We start from the raw sequence: 25,254 nt of genomic DNA on the forward strand, positions 1-25,254 counted from the left end.
ATTTGCCACTATCAGTCCGGTCGCATTCAATATATTGTATAATCACGATTCCGGATGCACTAATAGTGCACTGCACCTTCAGTCTAATCGTGCTCACGAACTAGCACGGCCACACTGAGGGAGCTGGTCGCGTTCAATGAGAGATTTACGATTAGCTACTTAAACAGTGCAGTTTATTAAAGCAACAGATACAGGTTCTTGTGGATTGCCAGTGATAAATACACTGTCTGCAAAAGCACGTGCAAATAATAAAGTATACAACCGCACGACAAAGTTATGAATAATACAGCCTGGCTTTAAAGTATAAAAGTAAAGAGTAACTCTATACAGAGATTCCTAATTTTCCCGGGGAAGCACTGGATACAGTGCAAGTCTTACCCAAAGGCGTCCCTATGGGGGGGAAGAAAGGTCCAGCCCGTCGACCGGTCCCAGGAGTCGAGAGTAGTCAGCTGATGGGGTCTTCCTCGGCTCCTCCACGATGATGTCTTCCCTAAAGCCCCCACTTTTGGGGTCATTTTTATACTATTTTTCACTTTCAAGGTGGAGCTTGAGTGACTCTAGTCATACATACCTTTATTGTTACTGGTGTAAATTTTCCTCGCTTTGCTTTTAAAGGTATATGCCACAAAAAGTTCAAAGAGCATGCTCAAAGAGGGGTGGTCTCACTTTGGAGGCGGGTAGCATTGGAGGTGGAGGTGTGTTTTCGTATTAAAATGCATTATAATGAAGCAAAGTTCACACAAAGGACAGCATTTTGTCAAAAGATGACAGGCCGTTGGCTCAGGGCAGCAAGTATGCAGCTTATCAGTTTTAAGTACCACCTAGTTCCCATCTCTGCTGGTGTTGGGACAGAGTTTGGCTGCAGAATCTCCACTCTGCTCCATCCTCCGTCAAGCAGTGTTGCCACGGGAACCGCTGTGGAGTGAATTCCTGGCATACCACATGCAGCTGCATCTTACCCTGAAAGTCCGTTTTTCCTTTATGTGTGAGCAATGTTACATTTTTAAATATAAGTTTAATTTCTAAATCATATTCAGTAATTATCCCACACCCTGTAGGCAAGGGGAAAAGCAAATGAGAGGCACAAACAGCAACCCCTGCAGTGAAGAAAGATGAAGGCCTAATGCAATTACTATAGGGGACAGCATCTGAACAAGAGTTAATAATACATGAATCAGAGGAAGAGGAAGAAGAAGAAGAGGTGACTTCTCGACCCTGGACCTCAACCGAGCTGCGGAATATGTGAAAAGATTTCACCCGTCTTCCAGGGGAGCACATTGTCACCTGGTTGCTCCGATGCTGGGACAATGGGGCCGATGGTCACGAACTAGAAGGTAGGGAAGCCAAGCAGCTGGGATCACTTACTAGGGAAGGAAGAATTGACAAAGCGATTGCAAAGGAGAAATGAGCCCTCAGCCTTTGGAGGTGGCTCCTGGCAGCTGTGAAGGAAAGGTTTCCCTACAAGTACGATGTTCCATGTCGTTCGGTCAAGTGGACCACGACAGAGAGAGGCATCCAGTCCCTGAGGGAATCAGCCATTCTAGAGATGATCTATCGTAGGCCGGATGCCGGGAATGCATCCGTAGATCCAGATGAAGTCGAATGTACACGACCGATGTGGCGGAAACTTCCATGGAGTGCACCATCATCATATGCCCACACATTGGCATCAATGACCTGGAATGACGTAGCACCACCAACAGTGGATGAAGTGACTCATCAACTCCGAGAGTTCGAAGACAATCTCACCCCTTCCATCATTTCAGCTGTGGAAAAACTGTCCCAGGTGTTCAAACAATTGAGTGATGATTTATCTGATCTATCCAGCTCCCCACGTGTACCAACCCATGTCTCAACTATTAACAGAAGGCGCCCTACTGCTCAAGAGAGAAGATATAGGAGGTACACACCACAGGCCACCCTATGGTTTTACCTTCAGGATCATGGAGAAGACATGAGAAAGTGGGATGGAAAACCTACCTCAGTTCTGGAGAAACGGGTTCGTGAATTGGAGAACAATGGTTAAGGATGATCCTCCCAGGAAAGTTGCTGCTCCAGTCTCTGGTGAGCAGTTTCCCAGATGGAGTGGAAAAGCTGATTTTACTCCAGCTCCCGTGGTAAGGAATACTAATCCCTTTCTACAAGACATAAGTGGAGAATCTTATGATCACTATTAGAGGGGCCCTGCCTCCAGCCAGGAGGAAGAGAGTGACAGTCAGGTTTACTGGACTGTGTGGATAAGATGGCGTGGCACATCAGTCCCACAGGAGTATAAGGCTCTAGAAGATACCGGTGCACAGTGTACCCTGCTGCTGTCAAACTATCAAGGGGTGGAACCCATTTATATTTCTGGAGTGACAGGAGGATCCCAAGAGTTGACTGTACTGGAGGCTTAAATCAGCCCGACTGGGAGGAAGTAACAAAAGCACCCCATTGTGACTGGTCCAGAGGCTCCATGCATCCTTGGCATAGACTATCTCAGGAGAGGGTACTTCAAAGACCCAAAAGTGTACCAATGGGCTTTCGGTATCACTGAGGAAATTAAGCAGCTGTCCACCTTGCCCGGTCTCTCAGAGGATCCTTCTGTTGTGGGGTTGCTGAAGGTCGAAGAACAGCAAGTGCCAGTCATGACCACAACAGTGCACCATCAGCAATATCGCACCAACCGAGACTCCCTGATTCCCATCCATAAGCTGATCCATAGACTGGAGATCCAAGGAGTGATCAGCAGGACCTGCTCACCCTTTAACAGCCCCATATGGCCAGTGTGGCTTATGAAATGCATGGACTCAGAGCATTTTCATGCAGTGAATCACTTTATTGCCTATTGCTCTAACTTTTATACTGTTCTAGCAAAGCTGTCTTTAGCCTATTGCTCTAACTCTTATGCCAAACTATTTTATCACATTATGTTTAGTTCCTGGTTTGCAGTTTTGGTTTTTACACATTCTTCGTCTTTTCAGAAACAGTCCCAGAATAACCAGTTCCTTATCTTTCTGTTCTACTCCTGTCCAGCTGGGTTGCTCTGCTTAATCACACAGTGTACTTTGCTTCTTCTTTAACTCTTTCTTCTCCAGCCAAGCAGCTACCTCTCTTTGGCAATAATGAAATAGTTTCCATCCTCTCCTACATCTCCCCCTTTATTTACCTGCGAAAGGGCAAGGTTCGCATATAACTGTGTGACCATAACCTGATTCATACTTCGTTTGATTGATTGTTGAACACAAGAAAAAAGACAAGGAAGACATAAGGCAATCATTAATACAGCAATTAGAGCTACTAAAATAAACCACATTGTGGACTCTTTAGTCTCATTGGCAAGTGTGAGCCAAACGTTGGTGTCAGGCAACACAGGTGGTTTATAGGAGTGTCCTCCTTAACCACAAGCAAAGATGATAAGAAGGGCCGAATACAGCGCGCAGGAACCCATCGGGGCTGATTACCTGTGGAGACACAAGCATAGCCCCGACCCCATGTTTTATCTGGGCGGCCAATGCAGAGGCTAAAGCTGCATGGTGTCCTGTGGTTCCTATATTCTGACATGCTCGAACCGTATCTGCAAAGGTAGGGTTACGACTGCGAAGAGGCTGTAATACTCGCTTGCAGTCATCATTGGCATTATCATATGCTAATTGCTTTAGTAATAACTCTCGAGCCTCCTCATGCTCGACCTGTCGTTGTAAAACATTTTGGAGGCGATAGACAAAGACAGGATACGGCTCCTTCGGACCCTGCAAAACCTTGGCAAAAGATTCACTAGAGGCGCGTCCGGACTCAGGTATTTTCCGGACCGCTTTAAGAGCAGTCTCCTTAATCTGTAAATAAGCCTCCCTAGGATGCCCAGCTTGCACAATAGGAGCTGCATGATTATTCTCCCCAGCTAATTGCTCATAGGAAATAGCAAGTGCCCAACTAAGATTGTCTATTGAGGTCACCACACACTGCTCGCGAAAGTCGAACATCCACATCATATACTGAATTGGGGTGAGCAATGATTTCCAGTCATGAGGTGTAAATACATAAGATTCTGCTGTTGCTTCAAGAAGGGACATGGCAACTGTACTATGAATTCCTCCTTCCCGAACAGCTGTACGCAACTCTTTAACAGCCTCATATGGCAACGGTTGCCATTCGGGAGTCTGGTGTGGCCAATAGACAACCAGGCACGCCACCGCTACCCCCATGTCCCCCCGCTTAAGAGTTTCCCACTTGCAGTCCTGCCATCGGTCCTCCAGACCCCACCCCTGCTTCCCTGTAAATGTCCATAACTCAGTAGGGGGAGGAAACAAGTCCAGCTCCTTCTCCAGATCTACAAAACCAGGATCAAAGGGGTCTGTAGGGTCATCAGGGTCATCAGGGTCATCATTCAACTCAGCTGCTTCCGACAGAGGTGCTTGCGCCATGAAGATTGTCGAGGTCGGCGGCGAGGACTGCGACAACAAAGGAGGTGCAGACGGGAAGACAGCTGGTGATGAGGCTTCAGGAGAATTTACCCCCTTACGAGCCCTGGTAGCTTCCTTAGATGTGATGGCATCAGCGGCAGCACTGGTTTGTATCTGGCAAAGAGTGGCCAGGATTTGCCACCAGGTTGCTAAATGCTTCCCTGCCGTGGGGTCCCCGTTTGAAGCAGCATCATGCAGCCGTTTACCAACAGCTTGCCAAGCAGGGATTTGGAAAGTGCCGCCAGCTGGAAAATCAGGCACTTTATCACGGATCCATTCTAACAAAGTCACAAGTTGCGGACCCGATACGGGCTGATGCTGAGCTTCAAGCAGACAGCACATTACTTCCAGACTGCACTGCTGATCTCGGGATAACTTCCCTCCCATGGTTCCCGACCGCTCACCTTCTTAGCAGTGATGGGTGCACAATATCAAAGTTTCTGCAGCTCCTGGTTCAGTCGGGCTACGCCACCGGTTCGGGCTCCGTGAGCCTCCTATTCATGTCCCAGTTCGGGTGGCCATTTGTGGCGTATGTAAGGCACGGACTCAGAGCATTTTCATGCAGCAGATCACTTTATTGCCTATTGCTCTAACTTTTATACCGTTCTAGCAAAGCTATCTTTAACCTATTGCTCTAACTCTTATGCCAAACTATTTTATCACATCATGTTTAGTTCCTGGTTTACAGTTTTGGTTTTTCCAACATTCTTCATCGTTTCACAAACAGTCCCAGAATAACCAGTTCCTTATCTTTCTGTTCTCCTGCTCCTGTCCAGCTGGGTTGCTCTGCTTAATCACAGAGTGTGCTTTGCTGCTTCTTTAATTCTTTCTTCTCCAGCCAAGCAGCTACCTCTCTTTGGCAATAATCAAATAGTTTCCATCCTCTCCTACAGGCCAGTGCAAAAGTCTAATGGAGAGTGGAGACTAACAGTGGACTATCTTGGCCTGAATGAAGTCACACCACCATTGAGTGCTGCCGTACCGGACATGCTGAAACTTCAATTTGAACTGGAGTCAAAGGCAGCCAAGTGGGATGCCACAAGTGATATTGGCAACGCATTTTTCTCAATCCCTTTGGCAGCAGAGTGCAGGCCACAGTTCGCTTTTACTTGGAGGGGCATCCAGTACACTTGGAACCGTCTGCCCCAGGGGTGGAAACACAGCCCTTCCATCTGCCATGGACTGATCCAGACTGCACTGGAACAGGGGCAAGCTTCAGAACACCTGCAATACATTGATGGCATTATCGTGGGGGCAATACAGTGGAAGAAATTTTTGAGAAAGGGAGGAAGATAATCCAAATCCTGCTGAAGGCCGGTTTTGCCATAAACCGGAGTAAGGTCAAGGGACCTGTACAGGAGGTAGAATTTTTGAGAATAAAATGGCAAGATGGACGTCGCCAGATCCCCACAGATGTGATCAACAAGATAACAGCAATGTCTCCACCAACTCATAAGAAAGAAACACAAGCTTTCTTAGGTATTGTGAGGTTCTGGAGAATGCACATCCCAAATTACAGTCTGATTGTAAGCCCTCTCTATCACGTGACCCGGAAGAAGAATGATTTCAAATGGGGCCCTGAGCAACAACAAGCCTTTGAACAAATTAAACGAGAGGTAGTTCATGCAGTAGCCCTTGGACCAGCCCGGGCCGGGCAAGATATGAAAAATGTGCTCTATACTGCAGCCGGGAAGAATGGTCCTACCTGGAGCCTCTGGCAGAAAGCTCCAGGGGAGATTCAAGGTCGACCCCTTGGCTTTTGGAGTCGGGGATATAAAGGATCTGAGGCCAGCTATACTACCACTGAAAAAGAGATACTGGCAGCCTATGAAGGGGTTCGAGCTGCTTCAGAAGTGATTGGCACTAAAAGCACAGCTCCTCCTGGCACCCCAGTTGCCCATGCTGGGCTGGATTTTCAAAGTCAGGGTACCCTCTTGACATCATGCAACTGATGCTACATGGAGTAAGTGGGCCGCACTAATTACACAACAAGCTCGAATAGGAAATCCCAGTCGTCCAGGAATTCTGGAAGTCATCATGGACTGGCCAGAAGGCAAAGATTTTGGAATGTCACCAGAGGAGGAGGTGACGCGTGCTGAAGAGGCCCCACTGTCAGAGAGTGAAAAGCAATATGCCTTGTTTCTGATGGGTCCTGCTGTATTGTGGGAAAGCATCGGAGATGGAAGGCATCTGTATGGAGTCCCCTGTGACAAGTTGTAGAAACTGCTAAAGGAGAGGGTGAATCGAGTCAGTTTGCAGAGGTGAAAGCCATCCAGCTGGCCTTGGACATTGCTGAACGAGAAAAATGGCCAGTACTTTATCTCTATACTGACTCATGGATGGTGGCAAATGCCCTGTGGGGGTGGTTGCAGCAATGGAAGCAGAGCAACTGGCAACGCAGAAGTAAACCCATCTGGGCTGCTGCATTGTGGCAAGATATCGCTGCTCGGGTGCAGAACCTGGTGGTGAAGGTACGCCACGTAGATGCTCATGTACCCAAGAGTCGGGCCACTGAGGAACACCAGAATAACCAACAGGTGGATCAAGCTGTTAAGATTGAAGTGGCTCAGATTGGTTTATATTGGCAACATAAGGGTGACTTATTTTTAGCCCAGTGGGCCCATGACACCCCAAGCCATCAAGGCAGAGATGCAACATATAGATGGGCTTGTGATCGAGGGGTGGACTTAACAATGGACGCTATTGCCCAGGTTATTCATGAATGTGAAACGTGTGCTGCAATTAAGCAAGCCAAACAGTTAAAGCCTCTCTGGTATGGAGGACGATGGCTGAAGTACAAATATGGGGAGGCCTGGTAGATTGACTATATCACACTCCCACCGACCCCCCCAAGGCAAGCACCATGTGCTTACCATGGTGGAAGCAACCTCTGGCTGGCTGGAAACATACGCTGTGCCCCATGCCACTGCCCAGAACACTATCCTGGGCCTTGAGAAACAAGTTTTGTGGCGACACGGCACCCCAGAGAGAATCGAGTCAGACAATGGGACTCATTTCCGGAACAACCTTATAGACACTTGGGCCAAAGAGCATGGCATTGAGTGGGTATATCACATCCCCTACCATGCACCAGCCTCTGGGAAAATCGAATGGTACAATGGGCTGTTAAAAACTACACTGAGAACAATGGGTGGTGGGACTTTCAAATACTGGGATAGACATTTAGCAAAAGCCACCTGGTTGGTCAACACAAGGGGATCTGCCAACAGGGCTGGCCCAGCCCAATCAGAACTTTTACCTACTGTAGAGGGGGATAAAGCTCCTGTGGTGCACATAAAGAATTTGTGGAAGACAGTCTGTTTCATTCCTGCTTCAGGTAATGGCAAACCTACTCGTGGGATTGCTTTTGCTCAGGGACCTGGATATACTTGGTGGGTAACATGGGAAGATGGGGAAGTCCGATGTGTACCTCAAGGGGATTTAATTTTGGGGGAAAACAGCCAATGAACTCAATTGTATGCTGTTGCCTGCTCTATAATACTTTTATAGCCCACCAGCTAGATGTCTTCAGGTCATCAGCGACTGACCTTGACTTCCCTCCGATCATCACCCCAGCAAAGAATGAACTTTCACAAAACCAGACAAGCTCAGCAGTGACCAGACGAGTTTGGCGGTGTCATCAGCAGGCAACAACCCAGCACTACATACCGTCCCTCCTGCCCTGAGAAACTGTTACAAGAGATTGAGCCTGACATCATGGACTGGATGAATTCAGCAACTTTATAGGGATTGGTCCATGGACTAAGGAATGATATCTCTCTGTGTATGTAGGTGTATACATATATGAGACAAAAGCGATGATATATTGAAAAATGTGGGATCTGAGCATGACGTGAATGGTATGGAATAAGGGATGGATACTTTCCCAGGTTCAGCTGTAGCAGTCATTTTTTCTCCTTTTTAGTAGTTGGTGCAGTGCTGTGTTTTTGACTTTCAGCCTGGGAACAACGCTGATAACACCGATGTTTTTAGTTGTTGCTAAGTAATGTTTACTCCGATCAAGGTCTCATGCTTTGCCAGGGAGGAGGGGCACGGGAAGCCGGGAGGAAGCAGAGACAGGACACCTGACCCAAACTAGCCAAAGTGGTATTCCATACCACAGCATATCATGCCCTCTATATAAACTGGGGGGAGTCACCCAGAAGGCCCAGATCGCTGCTCAGGTTGGGCTCATTATCGATTAGTGGGTGGTGAGCAATTGTATCCTCTCCCCTTGTTATTTCCCTTATCATTATTATTATTGGTGGTAGCAGTAGTGGTTTTGTATTATACCTTAATTACTGGACTGTTCTTATCTCAACCTGTGGGATTAAATTATTTCGGTTCTCCTCCCCATCTCTCTGGGAGCGGAGGGAGGAAGAAGCAGGGGGAGTGAGCGAGGGGCTGCGTGGTTCTGAGTTACCAGCTGGGCTTAAACCATGACAGAATACCACCAGGAGATCTTCCCCGAGGCTGGACAGTCATGAAAGTCAGGGTGTGTGGGATTGTATGGGCAAGCTCCTAGGCCAGTGAGCTTTGGAATTGCTTTGGAACTTCGCCCTGAACAAGTGTGAAATCCAGAAAAACTAGTAAAACACTTAGACAAGGTGTGCTGTGTAGGACAGGATTTGGCTACTCTCAGCAGGACTCCCAGTGCTGTTCAGCTGATAGAAGGAGACGTGTTGGAGCTTGTCGGTCGTAAACCATGGGAGGAATAAGATAAGGATAAAAGCTTGGCTGAGAAAGAATGGCCCTGTGTTTATTTATCAATCACGGGTTGGAAAGGTTGAGGGAGAAGGGAGTAGCCGACCTTGATGAAGAGGAGCTAACTCTTTGTGTAAGAAAAGATGTTGCTGGGGGAAGGTAAATGCTTGATTAATAGTTTGTCTTATGCTAGCCAATCAGCGTGTGCCTTCTGTAAAAGATAGACCAATCAGTATGAGACACACTAGGTAGGGACAAGTATAAATGTATATGGATAACTGTAATAAAACGACATCTTGCTTGCATCAAGCTGCGTCCCGTCTCTCAATCGCGGCAAATTGGTGACCCCGACGTGATGTGTCGATGAACCGCCTAGCTGAGCGGCTTGCTGCGAGTCCCACAGAACTTTGAATGAGCTGCTGAAAGGAAGCAGGAGCTGGCCAGCCTGAAATCCCTCCGGAGTAGAGAGGTGAGCTGTGGGAAACATGGGAAATCAAGAATCTTCCCCAGAGAGAGATGTATATGAGCTTATGAAAGCTCTCCTGCGAAAGCATGGGAAAAATGTTCCTGGTCATGACCTCAAAGCAATACTTAAATGGGTGCAGGTGAAAATACCCACTGTGACTGCATCTAGTATTTTTACGAAGGAACTTTGGGACAATGTGGGGGTGAAATTATGGGATGCAGCAACAACTGGGAGCGCCGAGGCTCAGCGCATGCTCCCTTGGTGGAGAAGCATTTTTGAGGCTTTGAAAGTCCAGGAAAAAAGCCACAAAGATGTAGCAGAGAAAGAAGCAGACTCTCCCACGGTACCTCCGCTGTTATCAGAGGACTGAAAAAACCCCAAGTCTTTGGAGGTCTGTGCCGCGGGCTACCCCCCAGAGGAAGACCCCTTTGATCCAGGACCAATGGACCCTGAAAAAGAGCCAGACCTCTACCCCCCTGACCCACGCGATGTTTGGGTTAACATAAGACGACAAGCCTTGAAGGAGGGAGATCTGGAAATTGCTAAGACAATTGTAGCCCCCGTAATATATCAAGGTCGGGGGGCACAGTGGGAGGCTTTGTCTTTTCCGGTAGTTAAGGAGCTGCGCCGCACTGTTACCGAACATGGGCTTTCTTCCCCGTATTTTGCAAGCTTGCTATCTTCTGTCTTTGATACTTATGTTATGACTCCGCATGATCTAAAATCCCTGGCGCAATTGTTATTGACTCCGATCATCCTCCGGACCACCCTTTCGAGCAACAAATCGGTGAATCTCCTGAGGAGGGCCAGGACAACATGAATTGAATACCGCAAGCAAGGAAGGACTATATGAATCAGTGTAAAGAAATATCAACTGCAGAAGTCGTTTGTATTTTATGTAAAACTTGTGACCCTTGGGTCTTGTGTATATGCTATACTTGTGAAAAGGAATGGTGGCGCCGAGCGACGCTTGCCAAACGCTGGTGCGATGACTGTTTAGAAAAGGAAATTGATGTAGCAAAAGTCTTAGTTGTCACAGGGCACGAATTGTTAGGAAATAGCCGTTATTTACATAGTTGTGTAGACTGGTCTCATTTAGTGTATAAAAGGTCGAAGGAGGTCCGTGTAGCCTCGGACGCCTTTCTGTCCTGACTCCTAATACATCTATGATTTTACAACACCGTCTTTCTCATAGAGCGAAGCATGGCATTCATGCATATACCCCTGATTGCGATGATAGCACGGAGTTTTGGTCTTTTAGTCAACGCTTTGTTACCTCTCTTCTGATACCTGGGCTTGCTGCTGGGAGAGCATTAGCGACTCTAGATAAACTTGGCTGCTGGCTTGCTAAACAAACTAATGCTACTAGTGATGCCTTATCTGGTCTTTTATTAGATGTAGATAGTGTTCGCCATGCTACATTGCAGAATAGAGCTGCTATAGACTTTTTGCTTTTAGCGCAAGGCCATGGCTGTGAAGATTTTGAAGGCATGTGTTGTATGAATCTCTCCGATCACTCAGAATCAATCCATGCCAGTATTCAACAGCTTAAAAAAGGAGTCTTTAAACTCCGACAAGACGATAGTTGGGATTGGTTAGATAAACTCCTTGGAGGATGGGTGCTGTCAGGATGGTTAAGGAGTTTGGTAAAGACAATTGTTTACGCCTTGGCTGTCTTTGTTCTCCTGTTAATCCTTTTACCCTGTTTGTTGCAGTGTCTACAAAGATTGATAGAACGTTCCATGAAAAAAATTCTTTTTGTGCAACAGGAAGGGGGAGATGTAGGACAGGATTTGGCTACTCTCAGCAGGACTCCCAGTGCTGTTCAGCTGATAGAAGGAGACATGTTGGAGCTTGTCGGTCGTAAACCATGGGAGGAATAAGATAAGGATAAAAGCTTGGCTGAGAAAGAATGGCCCAATGTTTATTTATCAATCACGGGTTGGAAAGGTTGAGGGAGAAGGGAGTAGCCGACCTTGATGAAGAGGAGCTAACTCTTTGTGTAAGAAAAGATGTTGCTGGGGGAAGGTAAATGCTTGATTAATAGTTTGTCTTATGCTAGCCAATCAGCGTGTGCCTTCTGTAAAAGATAGACCAATCAGTATGAGACACACTAGGTAGGGACAAGTATAAATGTATATGGATAACTGTAATAAAACGACATCTTGCTTGCATCAAGCTGCGTCCTGTCTCTCAATCGCGGCAGTGCTGTCATACTGGCAATACCAGAGAGGTACAAATCACCGCAGTGTGCTAGGGCTTGGCCTATGCCTATAGAGCCCTGCTCAACACTATCCAGCACCCTCAAGGGGAAAAAAGTTTCTCTGGATCTGATGGCAAAGTAATAGACAACACAGCTACTCTGTCCCCAAAACCGAGCACAGCGGCCACTCCAACCCCAGTGAAAGACGCTGGAGCTACTCCAACCCTGGTAGCAGGCACTGCAGCTGAATCAAAGGACCAGTCCGTGCTGCTATCAGTTGCCCCTATACACAAGAGGAGATGCAATCGAAAAGCACAAAAAGCAACTCGTGTAGTGAAGGAAGATGAAAAAGACTCAGTGCCAGAACTAGAGGGGGTGACACCTGAACAAGAGGAATTAGTATGAGAAACAGAGGAAGAGGGACAACAAGAGGGAACTTCTTGATCCCTGTCCTTGACTGACTGAGCTGTGGAATATTCAAAAAGATTTCAGCCATCTTCCAGGGGAGCACATCATCACCTGGTTGCACCAGTGCTGGGACAATGGGGCTGACAGTCACAAACTAGAAGGCAGGGAAGCCAAGCAGCTGGAATCACTTGCTAGGGAAGGGAGAATTGACAAAGTTATTGCAAAAGAGAAACAAGTCCTCAGCCTCTGGAGGCGGCTCTTGGCAGCTGTGAAAGAAAGGTATCCCTATAAGGACAATTATATATATCGCCCAATCAAGTGGACCACTATAGAGAAAGGCCTCCAGTACCTGAGGGAATTAGCTGTTCTAGAGATGATCTATCATAAGTCGGATGCTGGGAATGCACCCGTAGATCCAGATGAAGTCGAATATACATGACGCATGTGGCGGAAATTTACATGGAGCGTGCCATTGTCGTATGCCAACTCATTGGCAACAATGAACTGGAGGGATGCAGCGGTACCAACAGTGGATGAAGTGAGTCGTCAACTCTGGGAGTTTGAAGAAAATCTCACCCCTTCCATCATTTCAGCTGTGGAAAGACTCCTGTCCCAGGAGTTCAAGAAATTGAGAGACGATCTATCCAGCTCCCCACGTGTACAGACCCGCATCACAGGTATTAACATTAAGCGCCCTGTTGCTCGAGAGGGAAGACAGAGAAGGTACACGCCATGGGCCACCCTATAGTTTTACCTGCAGGATCATGGAGAAGACATGAGAAAGTGGGATGGAAAACCTACCTCAGTTCTGGAGGAATGGGTACATGAATTGAAAAGGAAAACAGTGGTCAATGGTGATCCTCCCAAGAAAGTTGCTGCTCCAGTCTCTGGTGAGCATTTTCCCAGATGGAGTGGAAAAGCTGATTTTACGCCAACTCCTATGAATAGGAATGCTAATGCTTTTGTACTAGAAGAATCTTATGATCACTCTTAGAGGGGCCCTGCCTCCAGCCAGGTGGAGGAGAGTGACAGTCAGGTTTACTGGACTATGTGGATCAGATGGCCTCTAATGAATGCTCGGAGCGATGCAGAACTACTTCAGCTGCTCCAGCTGATGAGTCGGCTTCATTTGGAGCTCGGCTCAGATGCCTCTATACAAACGCCAATGGAATGGGGAATAAACAAGAGGAATTAGAGATGTGTACATGTCTACAGGGATATGATATCATTGGAATCACGGAAACATGGTGGGATGGCTCCTATGACTGGAGTGTTGGAATGGAAGGTTATAGGCTCTTTAAGAAAGACAGGCTGGGCAGATGGGGAGGGGGTGTAGATATTTATGTCAATGATAGTCTGGAGAGTATGGAACTCTGCCTGGGGACAGGTGATGGGCCAACTGAGAGGTTGTGGGTTAGGGTCAAAGGGAAAACTGCAATGGGGGACATTACTGTGGGGGTCTGCTACAGGCCACCCGATCAAGAGGACTATGTGGATGAAGCCCTCTATAGACAGATAGGAGCAGCCTCATGCTCGCAGGCCCTTGTCTTCGTGGGGGACTTCAACCATCCTGACATCTGTTGGAGGGACGGTACGGCCCGGCACAAGCAATCCAGGAGGTTCCTCGATTGTGTGGAAGACAATTTCCTCTTGCAAGTAATAGAGGAGCCAACAAGGAGGGGTGCCATGCTTGATCTCATGCTGACCAACAGGGAGGGGCTGGTGGGGAATGTGATGCTCCAAGGCAGCCTTGGCTGCAGCGATCATGAGATGGTGGAGTTTGAGATCCTCAGGACAGTGCAAAGGGCACGCAGTAAGCTCACTGCCCTGGACTTCAAGAGAGCAGACTTTGTCCTCTTCAGGAACCTGTTCAGTAAGGTTCCATGGGATAAAGCCCTAGAGGGCAGGGGGGCCCAAGACTGCTGGTTGATATTCAAGGATCACCTGCTCGAAGCTCAGGAGTGTTGCATCCCGACCAGAAGGAAATGGTGCAGGAGGGCCAGGAGACCTCCACGGACGGATAAGGAGCTGCTGAGGAAATTTAGAGGGAAAAAAGAAGCTTATAGAAGGTGGAAGCGAGGACAGGCGGCCTGGGAAGAATATAGGGACATTGTCCGGGAAGCTAGTGATAAGGTCAGGAAAGCTAAGGCCCAGTTAGAATTAAATCTGGCAAGGGATGTGAAAGATAACGGGAAGGGCTTCTATAGGTATGTAGCAAACAAACGGCAGACTAGGGATAATGTGGGCCCTCTCCGGAAGCTATTGGGAGAACTGGCTACTCTGGATTTGGAGAAGGCTGAGGTTCTCAATGACTTCTTTGCCTCAGTCTTCACTGGCAAATGCTCTGACCACACCACCCAAGTCTTGGAAAGCAGATGCAGGGACTGTGAGAATGAAGACCTTAGGCCCACTGTAGGAGAGGATCAGGTTCGAGATCATCTTAAGAACCTGAACGTGCGCAAGTCCATGGGACCTGATGAAATCCATCCATGGGTCCTGAAGGAGCTGGCGAATGAAGTTGCTAAGCCACCGTCCATCATATTTGAAAAATCCTGGCAGTCAGGTGAAGTTCCCGATGACTGGAAAAAGGGAAATAAAACCCCCATTTTAAAGAAGGGGAAGGTGGAAGACCCGGGGGACTACAGACCAGTCAGCCTCACCTCTGTGCCTGGCAAAATCTTGGAGCAGATTCTCCTGGAAAGCATGCTAAGGCACATGAAAAACAACGAGGTGGTTGGTAACAGCCAACATGGCTTCACTAAGGGGAAATCCTATCTGACCAATGTGGTGGCCTTCTATGATGGGGCTACAGAACTGACGGATAGGGGCAAAGCAGTTGACGTCATCTTCCTGGACTTGTGCAAAGAATTTGACGCTGTCCCGCACGACATCCTTGTCTCTAAAGTGGAGAGACATCAATTCGATGGATGGACCATTCGCTGGATAAAGAACTGGCTCGATGGCCGCACGCAAAGAGTTGAGGTCAACAGCTCAATGTCCAGTTGGAGACCAGTAACGAGTGGTGTCCCTCAGGGGTCAGTGTTGCGACCCATCTTGTTCAACGTCTTTGTCGGCGACATGGACAGTGGGATCGAGTGCGCCCTCAGCAAGTTTGCCGACGACACCAAGCTGTGTGGTTCGGTTGATACGCTGGAGGGAAGGGATGCCATCCAGAGGGACCTTGACACACTTGTGAGGTGGGCCATTGCCAACCTCTTGAAGTTCAACAATGTGAAGTGCGAAGTCCTACACCTGGGTCGGGGCAGTCCCAGGCACTGCTACACGTTGGGCAGAGAAGAGATTCAGAGCAGCCCTGAGGAGAAGGACTTGGGGGTGTTGGTTGATGAGAAACTTAACATGAGCCAGCAGTGTGCGCTCACAGCCCAGAAAGCCAACCACATCCTGGGCTGCATCAAAAGAAGTGAGACCAGCTGGTCGAAGGAGGTGATCCTGCCCCTCTTCTCTGCTCTTGTGAGACCTCACTTGGAGTACTGCGTACAGTTCTGGTGTCCTCAATATAAGAAGGACTTGGAGCTGTTGGAGCAAGTCCAGAGGAGGGCCACGAGGATGATAAGGGAGCTTGAGCGCCTCCCGTATGAAGACAGGCTGAGAAAGTTGGGGCTGTTCAGCCTGGAGAAGGCTGCGTGGAGACCTCCTAGCAGCCTTCCATTATCTGAAGGTGGCTTACAAGGATGCTGGGGAGGGACTCTTCATTAGGGACTGTAGTGATAGGACAAGGGGTAACGGGTTTAAACTTAAACAGGGGAAATTCAGGTTAGAGATAAGGAGGAAGTTCTTTACAGTGAGGGTGGTGAGGCACTGGAGCAGCTTGTCCAAGAAGGTTGTGAATGCTCCGTCCCTGGCGGTGTTCAAGGCCAGGTTGGACAGAGCCTTGGGCGACATGGTCTAGAGTGAGGTGTCCGTGCCCATGGCAGGGGGTTTGGAACTAGATGATCATAAGGTCCTTTCCAACCCTAGCTATTCTATGATTCTATGATTTATTTTATGTATTTATTTATTAATTCTAAAAAGAAGATTCCCAGCCCAGGAGATTTATGCCTTTCAGTACAGATTTGCAACTACTAGTGTCTTGTGTATTTACAAAATTGAAAGTCGTGATTAGGCAAAGAGGTATGTCCTTCAAAATAACCCTCCAGCTCTTTGCCTGTCCTCACAGTGTGCTGTATTTAGGGGACCTCAGTTACAGGCCAGCACGGTAGCGTGCATTTGGAAGCAGCCTTTCTTAGTGCTTGCATTTATGAACACAGCTATTTGGAGCCCATTTGTATAGAAACAAAAAGCAACAACCAAGATGACATCCTAATTTAGAGGTGTGGTGAAATGGAAAGTCTATTTCCATTCAGAAGATGAAACCCGGAAGTAAATCCGTACCTTTAGTGATCAAAAAAAATTGACTTTGGAAAGAAGTTTCCTCTAGGAAACACTACGTCCTTCAGAACAATAGAAACAATTTGCCACAGAGAGGGATTTTAGCAAAGTCTATGTGTTCCTCTCCAGGTGGATGTGTTCTGCTCATCCTCATGCTACCACATTTACTATAAATGCTGCACAGTCACGTTAATGCAAAATAATCTAAGCAGGGTTTATTAGCTCAGGCTCAGTTTTATGCTGACCACGTCAAGTTGGGTGGCATCTGGCTAGCTTGGTGCATGGGCCAGTGTAACTGGTGCCTTCCTGCAAACACCATCCAGACATTCCCCATCAATGAACAGCTGGAAAAGGCAAAGTATTATGTGGTTTGATGGATCCTGCTTTAACCACCTCCAAAGGAGCATTAGCTGGGATTTTGTAGTCTCTGTAAAGTTACCTGTCCCCAGAGCCACTGGCAATATTTGTTGCCAGTGAACTCTTGCTACTACAAACAGAAGCAACAGGGATAATACTGCAATATAATTTCTGATATGTGGATGCATTACGGAAAATAACAAACACTGCAGAGACCCGTGAGTGTGCAATAGGCAAAGTGATGCAATCTCAGAGCAATTACTGAGGGGCCGATAGGATCCCGTTCCTGCATGCTGCCATCACAGAGTGTATGACTGATGAAAGCCCAGGAAGCAGGAAGGAAAAGGCAGTTTGTGCAACATCTGCCAGGCTTCCATATGGGCATGTTCCAAACTTACTATTGCCTGATGACAGCACACAGATTAGGGCATCAGTGTCGGCTGAACTGGAACTGATCTTTCACTGACTTTTGAGTAATTTCATGGCATGGATTAAGAGGGGCATGAAATTAATCTTCACATCACTGTTGATTCCTTGCCCATAAAAGTTATTCCAAACTCAAGAGCATTAACAAAGGGTATTTTGAAAACATACATAAGGAATTGAAACTACTTAGAGCTTTTATTTATACAATCCACACTCAGCATAGTGCTAGATGCATAATTTAGCTCTTTTGTAACTCGGGGTCCTTATTGTACATTGTATAAACATGAAATTCAAGCCTTGGATAAGACTACCAGTAGCATTTTTTTAACCCTTGTAGCATGATTAAATCCGTAGCTCTCAAACGGTTGTTTCCATCTATTCAGCTCAGAGCACTCACAAGGCTGGGGAATGTTCACCACCTCAGTTAGGGAAACCAAAGAGCAGAAAGGTGGTTGGAAACGTCGTCTGCAAAAATCTTTTTTTATGGACAGTCTGAGGTACTGACCCCAAACCTCAAAAATGTAGAAGCTATTTACATCTCATGTTACAGCTACACTTTTAGTACGATTGAGCAACCCGCAACACCCAACAGGGGTGTGCAAAGCTTGTCTGTCATCATGCATGTTTCCCTTAATCTTTCATTTATCTATCCCTTGCCCGTGAGATTGATAACTGGTATTTGTGCTGGTCCCAGGGACAGGAGTTGTGCAATGTTATGTCAGCCAGGGACAGGCATGCTTGCTTGGCATCATTTGGTACTCAACGAAACTTTTTAAGTTGGAAAGTTTCATTGAACTCGAGCATAAGTGAGTTTGTCTTCCCTTAAATAAGGACTGAGAGAGTAAATGGAGGGAGAAAGGTGAGGAGAAAGGTGAGGGGAAAAGAACAAGAAAAAAGCCACCTAGTCTGCAGACCTGCTAGTCCTGTTTGGGTTTTTTTAAGATTCTCCTATCAAGACTTGCTGACAGATGAGCTCTGTTGAGTCTTATAGTGGTGATTTAAGATGTTACTGCATCCCTTTCTCCCCCCACCCTTCTGCTAGAGGTTACAGCCCACATAATAGCATTGACAGAAAGGAATATTTTCCTTGGTCTTGGCCATTCCAGTTTAAATTCTGGCATATTAGCTTAAAATATTTTGATGTGAGGCACAGAAGGATGGACTGGAAGGACCATGGAGGTCACCTAGTTCATGCTCCTGCCTGTAGGCTGGATTAACTGTTCTGTGTCACGCCTGACAGATACTTGTCTGACATCTTCTTAAACACCCCCAGTATTGGAGATTCTACAGCCTACATGATCCATGAAGCTAATGAAAATACTGAGAAGTACGGAGCCTGCAGCAGATTCCCACAAAGGCTCACTAGTTTTAACACACACACCCCCCCCCCCCTTCCTTTTGCCAGCAACTATGGCTTTTCAACCATTTTTTCAACCATTTCAAATTTCCTAGATTTCAGATGTAAATAGGATGTGGGATCATGTCAAAAGCCTTACTAAAACACTGTATGTCTGGTCTTTCTTCTCTGGAGAAAGACACCAGATTTGCTACGCTGTAGCCCTGTGACACACTCTTCATTTCCAGTAGCCCTGTGATTCCTCTAGTTTCCTACAGGAACTACAAGGAAATTCATCAGGCCACTGATGTCCCAGCTGCATCACATTTTGCTCTGTCTAACTGTATCCCACTACACTTACAAATCTTTGATCTTAAGGCTACTCTTCCCTCCTCTTCCTAGCATTTGAAGTGAAGAATCTGTGATTTAGCTAAACTGGTTCCTTATTATCCTTTTTCTCGTTTGCACAGGAACCCTTTGCACTTGTGCTCTTAATGCTGTTTCTTGAGGGATCTCCAAGATCTGTTTAACACTATATACCCTGCATCTTCCTGGTTGCCATTGCATGCTCACATGGTAACTGCATCCATATTCTTTTTTCCCTGGCATCTTTAATAGAAAGTCTCTCTCTCTCTAACCTGGCCCTCAGAGCAGCTACATGCACTCTTGAGACCAAACACACCGCATCTCCCCATGCTCCTGCACGGCACAAGCTGGTGTGCTGGCACAGGCTCTACCTTGCCAGCTCTGCTGGGCAACCTGGAGCAGAGGAGCAGGCACAAGCCGCTGGGCAGCTGGCTGGGGTGGGAAAGTGAGCCAGAGGACTCACATCCCTTCCTCTGTGAAAAGCATGGGTCTCTGTTTGAAATTAAATCTTCCTTGACAAAGACTGGGTTAAATTACAGGAGTGAGATCTTGTCAAGAACATCGAACAGAGCCAGGTTCCCACACAGCACTTTGTGCCGGTGCTTCAGTAGCGTGTGGCAAAAGCGGGGAAGGGGTGGCAGAGCCGGGTGTGCCGCCTGTGAGGGACAAACACGCCCAGTCCTGTGCTCAGCTCCCTCCCCACTGGAGACCCCTTTGGGTCATGCTGAGCACCCGCCAGTGCCTCTGAAAGTAGACCTTGAACATAGTTACAGGAAGCGTCTTATCCGTGGGGTGGCTTTCCTAATGTTCGGCTGTGGCAGCCCGTGGTTATTTCTCAGGCTCCGGGAGCTGCTCAGGTGATTCCCAGGTATTTTTTGCTGCCACATCATGGGTTTTTATTAAATACCAAACAGAATTCACCTTCCCTGGGAGATGAACTAAAATCATAGAATCATAGAATAGTTGGGGTTGGAAAGGACCTTATGATCATCTAGTTCCAACCCCCCTGCCATGGGCAGGGACACCACACACTAAACCATGTCGCCCAAGGCTCTGTCCAACCTGGCCTTGAACACTGCCAGGGATGGAGCATCCACAACCTCCCTGGGCAACCCATTCCAGTGCTTCACCACCCTCACTGTCAAGAACTTCTTCCTTATATCTAATCTAAACTTCCCCTGTTTAAGTTTGAAGCCATTACCCCTTGTCCTATCACTACAATCCCTGATGATGAGTCCCTCTCCAGTATCCTTGTAGGCCTCCTTCAGATACTGGAAGGCTGCTAGGAGGTCTCCACACAGCCTTCTCTTCTCCAGGCTGAACAGCCCAAACTTTCTCAGCCTGTCTTCATATGGGAGGTGCTCCAGCCCCTTTATCGTCCTCGTGGCCCTCCTCTGGACTCACTCCAACAGCTCCATGTCCTTTTTATGTTGAGGACACCAGAACTGTACACAGTACTCCAAGTGAGGTCTCACGAGAGCAGAGTAGAGGGGCAGGATCACCTCCTTTGACCTGCTGGTCTCACTTCTTTTGATGCAGCCCAGGATGTGGTTGGCTTTCTGGGCTGTGAGCACACACTGCTGGCTCATGTTAAGCTTCTCGTAAACCAACACCCCCAAGTCCTTCTCTGCAGGGCTGCTCTGAATCTCTTCTCTGCCCAACGTGTAGCAGTGCCTGGGACTGCCCCGACCCAGGTGTAGGACTTCGCACTTCACATTGTTGAACTTCAAGAGGTTGGCAATGGCCCACCTCACAAGTGTGTCAAGGTCCCTCTGGATGGCATCCCTTCCCTCCAGCGTATCAACCGAACCACACAGCTTGGTGTCGTCGGCAAACTTGCTGAGGGCGCACTCGATCCCACTGTCCATGTCGCCGACAAAGATGTTGAACAGGACCGGTCCCAACACCGATCCCTGAGGGACACTACTCATTACAGGTTTCCAACTGGACATCGAGCCATTTACCTCAACTCTTTGCGTGCGGCCATCAAGCCAGTTCTTTATCCAGCGAATGGTCCATCCATCGAATTGATGTCTCTCCACTTTAGAGACAAGGATGTCGTGCGGGACAGTGTCAAATTCTTTGCACAAGTCCAGGTAGATGACGTCAACTGCTCTGCCCCTATCCGTCAGTTCTGTAGCCCCATCATAGAAGGCCACCACATTGGTCAGATAGGATTTCCCCTTAGTGAAGCCATGTTGGCTGTCACCAACTACCTCGGTGTTTTTCATGTGCCTTAGCATGCTTTCCAGGAGAATCTGCTCCAAGATTTTGCCAGGCACAGAGGTGAGGCTGACTGGTCTGTAGTTCCCCGGGTCTTCCACCTTCCCCTTCTTGAAAATGGGGGTTATATTACCCTTCTTCCAGTCATCGGGAACTTCACCTGACTGCCAGGATTTTTCAAATATGATGGACATTGGTTTAGCAACTTCATTCGCCAGCTCCTTCAGGACCCGTGGATGGATTTCATCAGGTCCCATGGACTTGCACACATTCGGGTTCTTGAGATGGTCTCGAACCTGATCCTCTCTTACAGTGGGCCTAAGGTCTTCATTCTCACAGTCCCTGCATCTGCTTTCCGAGACTTGGGTGGTGTGGTCAGAGCATTTGCTAGTGAAGACTGAGGCAAAGAAGTCATTAAGCGCGGGGTCATATGTAGAGGACAATGGGCATATGATGAACCAGCCATTTGAGAGCCTCTTCTTAACACGTAGCCGCATACCAAGAAGAATATAAGAGGAAGAAAACATCTGCAGTCGGATACATCGGAGGAACACCAGGAACTAGATGAACCAATAAGGACGCTTGCCGAGCCGCGTGACTGCCTCTTGCAAAAGGCCTTTTACCAATCAAAAGGCGCGTGACTAGTGCATGACCGCATGTAAGGATATAAAACTTTGTATATAAAGGGATAGTGAAGAACAATAAAAGGGCTTCTGCTTGATTCATATTGAATTGTGTAGAGTCCATTGTATTCTCTCCTCAGTTCAGAACCTCAGCCTTCTCCAAATCCATGGTAGCCAGTTCTCCCGATAGCTTCCGGGGAGGGCCCACGTTGTCCCTAGTCTGTCTTTTATTTGCTATGTACCTATAGAAGCCTTTCCTGTTATCTTTCACATCCCTTGCCAGATTTAATTCTAGCTGGGCCTTAGCTTTCCTAACCTGGTCCCTAGCTTCCTGGGCAATGTCCCTATATTCTTCCCAGGCCGCCTGTCCTCGCTTCCACCTTCTATAAGCTTCTTTTTTCCCCCTCTAAGTTTCCTCAGCAGCTCCTTATCCATCCATGGAGGTCTCCTGGCCCTCCTGCTGCACTTCCTTCTAGTTGGGACACCACACTCCTGACCATGTAGCAGGTGATCCTTGAATACCAACCAGCAGTCTTGGGCCCCCCTGCCCTCTAGGACTATATCCCATGGAACCTTACTAAGCAGGTTCCTGAAGAGGCCAAAGTCTGCTCTCTTGAAGTCCAGGGCAGTGAGCTTGCTGCATGCTCTTCTCACTATCCTGAGGATCTCAAACTCAACCATCTCATGATCGCTACAGCGAAGGCTGCCCTGGAGCATCACATTTCCAACCAGTCCCTCCCTGTTGGTGAGCACGAGGTCAAGCATGGCACCTCTCCTTGTCAGCTCCTCTATGACTTGCAAGAGGAAGTTGTCTTCCACACAATCGAGGAACCTCCTGGATTGCTTGTGCCGGGCCGTACCGTCCCTCCAACAGATGTCAGGATGGTTGAAGTCCCCCATGAGGACAAGGGCCTGCGAGCGTGAGGCTGCTCCTATCTGTCTATAGAGGGCTTCATCCACATAGTCCTCTTGATCGGGCGGCCTGTAACAGATCCCCACCATCATGTCCCCCATCACTCTTCTCCCTTTGATCCTGACCCACAAACTCTCTGTTGACTGATCACCTCTCCCCAGACAGAGTTCCATACTCTCCAGCCTATCACTGACATAAATAGCAACGCCCCCTCCCCGTCTGCCTGGTCTCTTTTCTAAACTGCCTGTAACCTTCCATTCCAACACTCCAGTCATAGGAGCCATCCCAGCATGTTTCTCTGATACCAATGATATCATATCCCCGTAGCCTCGCACACATCTCTAATTCCTCTTGCTTGTTCCCCATACTACGGGTGTTTGTATAGAGGCACCTTAGCCGAGCTCCAAATGAAGCTGACTCAGTGGCTGGGGCAGCTGGAACATCTCTACATTGCTCCAAGCACTTATTACAGGTGCTGGCAACTGACCAGGAGTGTTGGGATGGATCAATGCTCCCCTCCCCCAACACATCTAGTTTAAAGCTTTCTTGACCAGCCTGGCAAGCCTCCTACCAAAACAGCTCTTCCCCTTCTTTGTCAGACCAGCTCCACCAGCCTCCAGTAGACCTGGCCTCCCAAATCGAGTCCCACGTTCTAAATAGCCAAACCCCTGACTATGGCACCACCCTTCTAACCATTTATTAACCTGCCAAACGTGCCTAGCTTTTTTAAGGTCCTCCCCTTTGTCCTGGAGAATCGATGAAAAAACTATCCGAGCTCCAGAGCCCCTAACCACCTCTCCCAGGGCTCTGTAGTCCTTCTTAATGTTCTCCAGGCTACTGCTATCTATATCTCTAGCACCCACATGGACCACTAGAAGGGGGTAATAGTCAGCAGGACTTACTAGAGCAGGCAGCCTCTCAGCAACATCCCTGATCCGAGCCCCTGGCAGGCAACACACCTCCCTTGAGACTGGGCCAGGCTGACAGATGGGTGCCTCTGTGCCTTTCAAAGTAGAGTCCCCTACTACTATGACCCGCCTCTTTTTCCTGGAGGCACCAGTAGTGATCCTCTTTACTGGTGCATCAGCAGGATGCTCATTATGCGTGGTGGGTGCTTTCTCGTTAGCCCCCTGTAGAACTGCAAAGCGGTTCTGGGTGGGGACATCAGATTTAGGACGAAGTCCATTGCCGTTAATTGTCTTCTTCCTCCTTTTTTTGGTGGTTTTTCTCGTTACTAATTCCCAGCTTCCTGGGTTGCTGCCCTCCTTCCTTCCTATATGAGCAATGCCGGACGTTTGCGGCCCCTGTACAGTTTGGGCCTGGAGCAAGCAGCCCAGCTTCCTCTCAGCTTCCCTGGCATCTTTTAGCTCACCAACAGCCTCCCGCAGCTCAGCCACCTGCTGCAGGAGGACCTCCACCAAGGTGCACCAAGTGCAGCCCTGTCCATTGTGCGCCCTTGCCTCAAGAGACCAGTCGAGGCACTTCCTACACTCCGAGGTCTGCGCCGCAGCCTCCCCTCTCATCGGCTCTGTCTGAGTGCCTACGCTGGCCACCGCCGGGGCAGAGCTCCCACAGCAGGCCCTGGTCCTGAGGCGAGTGCTCACCATCCCGCTCGCTGCCCGCGCAAACTGCCACACCACGCCCTGATCACCTGCGCTCTCTGGGATGGGTTTTTACCCACTGAGGGCTGGTGCCGTCACTCCTGGCGCCGCCCCCTGTGAGTCAGCTGCTCGCGTCAGCTGAGCTGCCGGCTCCTGGGCAAGTCCTGTCGAGGACTTGAGGCTCCCTTGGTCGCTCTTGCCGCTCCGAACCGAGGCTCCTGGACGCTGTGCTTCCCCCCGCTCCGGTGTTAAAGGCGTCCTCTCTGGAGATACTCACCTCAGCAATGATCTCTAGAAGTATTGGTATGCACAACAAAACTTTTACATCACCATTAGCAAAGCAGAATATTTCTGTTCCCATTATTTCCAGTTGAATAATTTAATGTGCGCCCTTTTTAAATTTACCACTTTTAAATTGAAAATTCATTAAAATGTTTCAATAACAGTTAATATTAGCATAGTAATAAGACATACCGAGTGGGCGTTACCAGGAGATAAGTGACCTGATCTGTAAATTGGTGCCCTTGGCTTTACCTCTGGATGTCAATCAATTAAAGCAGTCAATCATCTCTGAGTAGTGCCTGCCTCAGCAGGTCTTATTGCTTAATCATATAATGTTGAGCTAATACCATTCATATTTCTGGACAAAAAATTCCACTAGGAATTCCCATTCATTATCACATCAAAATTAACAAGATCTTGCTTTTCAACCATTTTTTCAACCATTTCAAATTTCCTAGATTTCAGATGGCACAGGGGTTGGAACTAGATGATCTTAAGGTCCTTTCCAACCCTAA

The sequence above is a fragment of the Strigops habroptila genome, chromosome W (assembly GCF_004027225.2).
Source record: "Strigops habroptila isolate Jane chromosome W, bStrHab1.2.pri, whole genome shotgun sequence".
Lineage (NCBI taxonomy): Eukaryota > Metazoa > Chordata > Aves > Psittaciformes > Psittacidae > Strigops > Strigops habroptila.